This window comes from Cajanus cajan, chromosome 11 (assembly GCF_000230855.2).
Source record: "Cajanus cajan strain Asha chromosome 11, NIPB_CcT2T_4, whole genome shotgun sequence".
Lineage (NCBI taxonomy): Eukaryota > Viridiplantae > Streptophyta > Magnoliopsida > Fabales > Fabaceae > Cajanus > Cajanus cajan.
This window is the reverse complement of record NC_138527.1, coordinates 33,666,621-33,673,115: the sequence shown is the minus strand read 5'-3', so window position 1 is coordinate 33,673,115 and position 6,495 is coordinate 33,666,621.

The window sequence follows — 6,495 nt, the reverse complement described above, 5'->3', positions numbered from 1 at the left end:
TGACTAGGATTGCATGGCCTAACATCCTTCATACTCAAATACAAGTAAAATTAACTAATTAACATCACTTAATTTTACTAATATCCATTAAAAATATTTTTTTCTTCTTAAACTATCCTTTATTAAAACTTAATATCAATAATAAAAAGTCATTAGAAATAAAATATATTTTGTCAGCAAAAAAAAAAAAGAAAAATTGCTTCCCGCAGGCCTTTTACTATCAATTGTTTATAGACAGTTTGAAATTTCAAAAAAAGTGTATATATTAAAAGAAAATTGAATTTCAAACACTATAATCAATTTTCAACCTTTAATAATAGATAAAGAAGAATCTCCTTATTTCAAGAGAAGTTATACCTGTAATAGAGTTATTCCATTCAATTAATAACTCATAACTCACATTAAATTCCAACTATTGAATTAATTTTTTTTAATGAAAGTCTACAAATTTCTATAAAATTTGAAAATTGTTTCACATTTCATTATATAGATTTTAATTGATATATAATATTCTTTAACAATATACCTTAATTTAAATTGATGTAATAAATTATTAAATAAATTTAAATTTTGTGAAAAATTATAAACTTAGATCTTTTAATTTAATTATTAAATTATTAAAATTTAATTAATATTTTTTTATAAATTATTAAATAGAGTAATTATATCCAAATTTATTTGGAGTATATAGATCTATCTCCATGGTATAATGTTATTTTCAACAATTGATTATCTGGTATTTTTTTTCCTAGTTCCCACATCCCTATATTGATCTCAAAACCAAATAAATAGCCTTAGAATGCATCTGATCAATTTTCATGTACCATATTTTTCTTCTGTTTTTTCATCCCATTTTTTCTTTCCTTCCTGCCAAATTGACAGTTAGACAACGAACAATCTGGATACTCCCAACAAATTCTGGACCAGATTAGCACATGAGAAGGGCGAATATATAAAAACATTTGAAAAACTTTAATAATATATTTCCTTACACCCACTTATGTACAAACTTTATATGAGTGAGTAAAATTTATGAATCTCAATTTTATTTCATAATCTATACTAATTTTTAGTTAATAATAGTATATGAGTTCTGAATTAATGTATATCTGATCCTATGGTTATGGTTTGTGAGTTAACGTTGGAGGCGGCCCCGACGGTCCTGTTATTGATTGATATAAAGTGATTGATTGGTGGGTTGCATAAATAAATGCATTAAAGCTATTTATGAGTTTTGTGTTGTGGTGCAGTAGCATTGCCATTCATATTCATATTCATATGATATATGATTTGAAATTTGACTTTCTGAAATAAATGGATATAGATGGATGAGAAAATGTGGGGTCCTACACTGATGTTTCTGAGGCTTACGATTGAGACATAACAACCCCTTCCCATGTTGTACATCCCTCTTTACTATCTCCAAAACCCCTCCTTTTCTTCCACGTGTACTTCTGGGAATATGTCATCATAGATTTTTAATGAATTATTAATAAAAATAAAACAAACAAGAACCCCTGCATTAGTTAAATTAATGTTTGCTTGCCTAACTATTTTACTTAGATTATGATTTATTCTTAATATTTGGTTGAAGTTCTTCTTGTTTTCTCTCTATAATTTTGAGAGAGAGTAAAATTACCCCACTTTATAGCTACACTCTTTGACATATTTTTCTCAATACATTTTGTCTATTAGTAAAAAAAATTGGAACGATTTAAGGACAATTCCTTATATTTAATTTTTTTCAATTAAAATTTGAGTTATATATTAGTAATATGCATTTACACTTAATATAAAACTCAAATTTTGATAATAAAAAATAATATCAATTATATCTAATGAACTAAACTAACGATAACAAAATGGGTCATTTTAACTCACTGTTGGTCTCTCAAATATGGACTAGATACCTTGGTCTATTTTGCCTAAGGATAGATTGGCAAGTCAACAGGCTAATTGCATAAAAAAAACACAAAAAAGGAAAAAAGAAAAAAATTACATATTTATTTTGAATTACTCTTTCAACATATTTTTTTCTCAATATTTAAAAGATTTACATAAATTAGTATACTTAAATAATAAAATATATATCAAATTACAATTAATTTAATTTGATTTGTTCACAAAAAATATCAAATTATATATAATAAAATAAGTCAAATGCAGAACAAATCACATATTACACATGAAATAAATATGAAGTGACTTAATTAAACTTACATTAAAAATAATAAATAAATAATAATAAAAATTAGGCAGGTTTGGCAAGTTAGGCAGGGCGAGCCTAGCAGGCTAGGTCATGCCAATTAACGGGTCAACCTATAAGTCATAGCCTATTTTGTCATCCTTAAACTATACATAAGTTTAATCTTAAATATTATTAGAATTTACAAAAGAACAAATTTTAGGTATCATTGATGTTATTCTCTTAACAAAATTGAAGTTTTACTTCTATAATATGCGTAAATATATATTGTTAAGATCTCCATTAAATGTGAGTGTATATTACCTGGGTAAAATTCAAGTTATAATTAAAAAATAACACTAATCATACTTAAAAAATTGTTTTTTTTTTCATTACAAAACCATGAGATTTATTTTATAACGTGAGATCTATCAATTTTTGCAATTCTCAATTTCAAGTAACAAGAATATGTTTGGTAGAAAAAAAGGAAATAGAGAGATAATAAGTTTTCAGGAGTTCTTTAATTTTAAAATTAATAAATAAATGTTATTATTATTTTATGTTTATTATTTATATTATTTATTTTAAAAACAAATAAATAAAAATTATATATTTAAGGGTGAAGAGGAAGAGTTGGGTTATGCTTGCTTACATGTTTGAAACTTATAACCTTGATTAGTTAGTCTCAAATGCAATGCTCACATGTTTAACAACTTTTTTTTTCCCCATTTCATTAAGCGTGAATTACATAGAAACATTAATTGAATCAAAAGTTAGATGATTGTTACTTTTTTAAGACTAACTCTTCTGAGAACATCACAAGCACACACCAACTCTTTTTAAGTTATTTTTAAAGTAATTTAATTCCTCTATCTCTTTGTCTGTGAGTGATGTTTAACTTCTTATTTTTTCTTTTTCATTTTTGTTCACTAACATCCATGTAAGAGAATTTTTTTGTGGACCCATCAAATATATTTCCAGTTTCTCTTATTTTATTTACACCATGCAACTTTTCAAAATCAAATTTTACTATTTTTTTTCCTTCCCCTAACTTCTCCCTATTTCAATCCTACCAAATAATTCATAAGAGAAAGAGTGCCATATTCCAAAATTTTCGCTTATATTATCAATAACCAAACTTTTGAATTTACACAACTGTTCATCAAACATTTAAAATTTTGTACATTTTGTCATCTTATTAATGTGACTTATTAATATAACATATAATTGATAATATATTATAGCATTTCACATCATCAATTAATATGTTATATCAACAATAATTTAACATAGTCAATTTGTTAATTAATAAAATGACTAAACTAAATGTAAAATATATAAATTCATATGTTTTATCAACGATAAATTAACATAGTCAATTTGTTAATTAATAGAATGAATAAACTAAATGTAAAATATATAAATTCAAAAGTTAGGTGAAAAAATTGTAAACTTGTAAAACTTAGTTGGGAAAATATGTAATTAGACCTAATATTTATCTCTTTTCAAGTTAAAAAAAAAAATTAAGTTAAAGAAGCATCATCTGTTATCTCTTTGCAATACTATGATCATGTCGGCAAAACTTAGTTGGCACATTAGTTTTTTTTTTCTCATCATTTTTTTTAATTTATATTTTCTATTTTACGTACCATCAACCGTAACCCAAAACTTATTATGTGTTATGACAATAAAGTATTCCAAAAAAAACCTCAAATAGCATTTTGAAACAATATTCTATAATATTGATGTAAGCTAAAATAGTCTAAAATGTACTATTATTCTATAATATATAGGGCAACTTCTATTAACATTTTGTATCGACAGAGTATCTCCTCTCTATAATTAATGAAATATGTTTTATTAGTTAACTAAAAAATCAAAAGTAAAAAAAGGAGAAAAACTATTCCAATTCATCAAATTACAAAAGATCAAATTAGATTGATTTAAATTTGACATTATTCTCAATCCCGAAAATCAAACGGCAAGTGTTTTTATCATTAGATTGAACGATTTTTTTTTCCAAAACCAATCCAAATTAAATTTTAAACATTCTTGATAATTAATTTTTCAAAATCAAACTAAATCAATTGCAATAAAAAATACATAATTCTTTTAAATATAATTTTAGAGACAAGATGACGATGTCTCAATCAAAGTAAGAAAAATATACAAATTTAAAAGACAGACATAAAATAAAATATAAAAAAAAAAAAAAACCTCACTCCCAAAGAAATGAATAAGAAAGTGAAATTCTAATTTGTATTTAAGATCAGCTCTTTGAAATTTATTTAATGAGGCATTCCCTATAATTACTTATGCTCTAATTTTGGCTCACACTTCTATTTTCGGTAGTCAAGAGTTCTTCCTTCCCTTTTTGACATTTTCCGCTGATTCTGTACTTTAATTTTTAGGTTTCTTTCTTTTCAACAAGGTTCAGTACTGATGCTGGCATATAGGTTATACTCTGAATCAAAAATTAACTTCTTTTAATGGCAGACCATTTTACTTTTTTCCGAAAAGCATTCGACAATTTGGACTGTACCATAATTGACAAGTTATAGTAATGACAAAGTTTAGAGGCAAATAGTTTTTTTTTTTTTTTTAAACAGAGGCGTATAAATAATGGTTTTAGGTCTCGCCAACGAAATAAACAAAAATTCTCCTTTTCAATTATATGACAAATTTTTTTTTTATATAGTGAATATATTACCAACAAATTAGTTCAGCACAACGAATAGGTATTTGAGTTACTTAAATGTAGTATATATAATACAATTAGAGTAAATATACAGTGGTTTATATAAACGAGGTCAGAAATAATTAGAGTGCGTGTATATAATACAATGAAATCAATTTCTTTTGGGGTTGGCCTCTTTTAATTAATTTACACATAAAGAATTGCTTCTACATATGGAAAAAAGATTTTATTCTAAGATGTAAACTAAACTTATTTCAATAATCTTTATACTTCTAAATTACTGACCAAGATACATTACTCGATCGCACACTCTTAAAAAAATAATATACAAGTAAATAAATAAAAAAAACTGATAATACATGAAATACTTACAAGTGACACAATTATTCATATGCATGGCTAAATTATTGTCTATGGCATATGACAAAAGTATTCGAGAAAGATGGTAATTGATTCAGTAATTCTCAAGCATACACTATTTAATTTGCAGGTATAATTATATATGTACGTGTCCAAGTGTATATGGAGTAGATTTATTAATAGAATCTTGTTCTATCTCATGGTTTAGTTAGATGCATGCACAGTCCTCGGTAAGATTTGGTGAGGCTCGTTGGTCATCGTAAGTAATAAAGTAGTAATTTTAGGTCTGCATGAGAATGTGACATTATTCGAGAGCCTCGTGCTCATGCATGCATCCTCAAACAACTCGTTTTAGTGTTATTCAAATCGCATCTCCCTAAGCTTCATTACACTTCACCAGTGTCGTAACGTTATCACCAACAATTCAATGGGGACCAGACATGAGTCGCAATTATGTTCTTTTTTTAAAACAGGATCCTACTGGTTATTCAACTTGAAATGTGAATAAAACAGTATTTATTTTACTTTGCCTTTGAATTTGTCTTTAATTAAAACAAAGTAGGTGAAATTATTTACTTGGTCCCCCTATCTTTATTCCTATTTTAAATTCTAGTCGTTATACTAAAAAAACTGAGTTTTAAATTTGAATCTTTACGCAGATGTAAAACTTAAAATTTTGATTTGTCTTAGATCACCAAAGAAAACTTTTGATTGTATATAACCGTACGGAAAATTTATTATGGCGATAGATTGTCACTAAGACTAAAAATAAGATTAATTATAAAGACATTTAACTAAAAAGTATTCGGTTATATAGTGAATAATTTTATACTTATGTATCTTAATTTTAACATATGTCGTCACTTTTTTATTATTATTATTTTCATGAACATATCACACAATTTTTAAAAGTAAACAATAAAAAATTAATATACGTTTGTAAAACGTGATTTTCGTTGTTCTTCCTTGATTAATTTTATACGTTTGTTAAATATTTTTTTTGTCTTTATAATTTTATTTATTTTATCATTTATCTTTTATAATTTAAAATAATATTTTAATTCTTATATTTGTATTTTTTAATTTTTATAATTTAAAATAAATATTTTTAGTTCTTATACTTATAATTTTTTAGTCTTTTTAGCCTCCATTGTTAATTTTTTTATAACATTATCTATTTTGAGTTGGACCTTCAACTTTGTGAAGATAAAAAATATGTGTTAATAACGAGTGTCGTAAGTTAAGATATAGA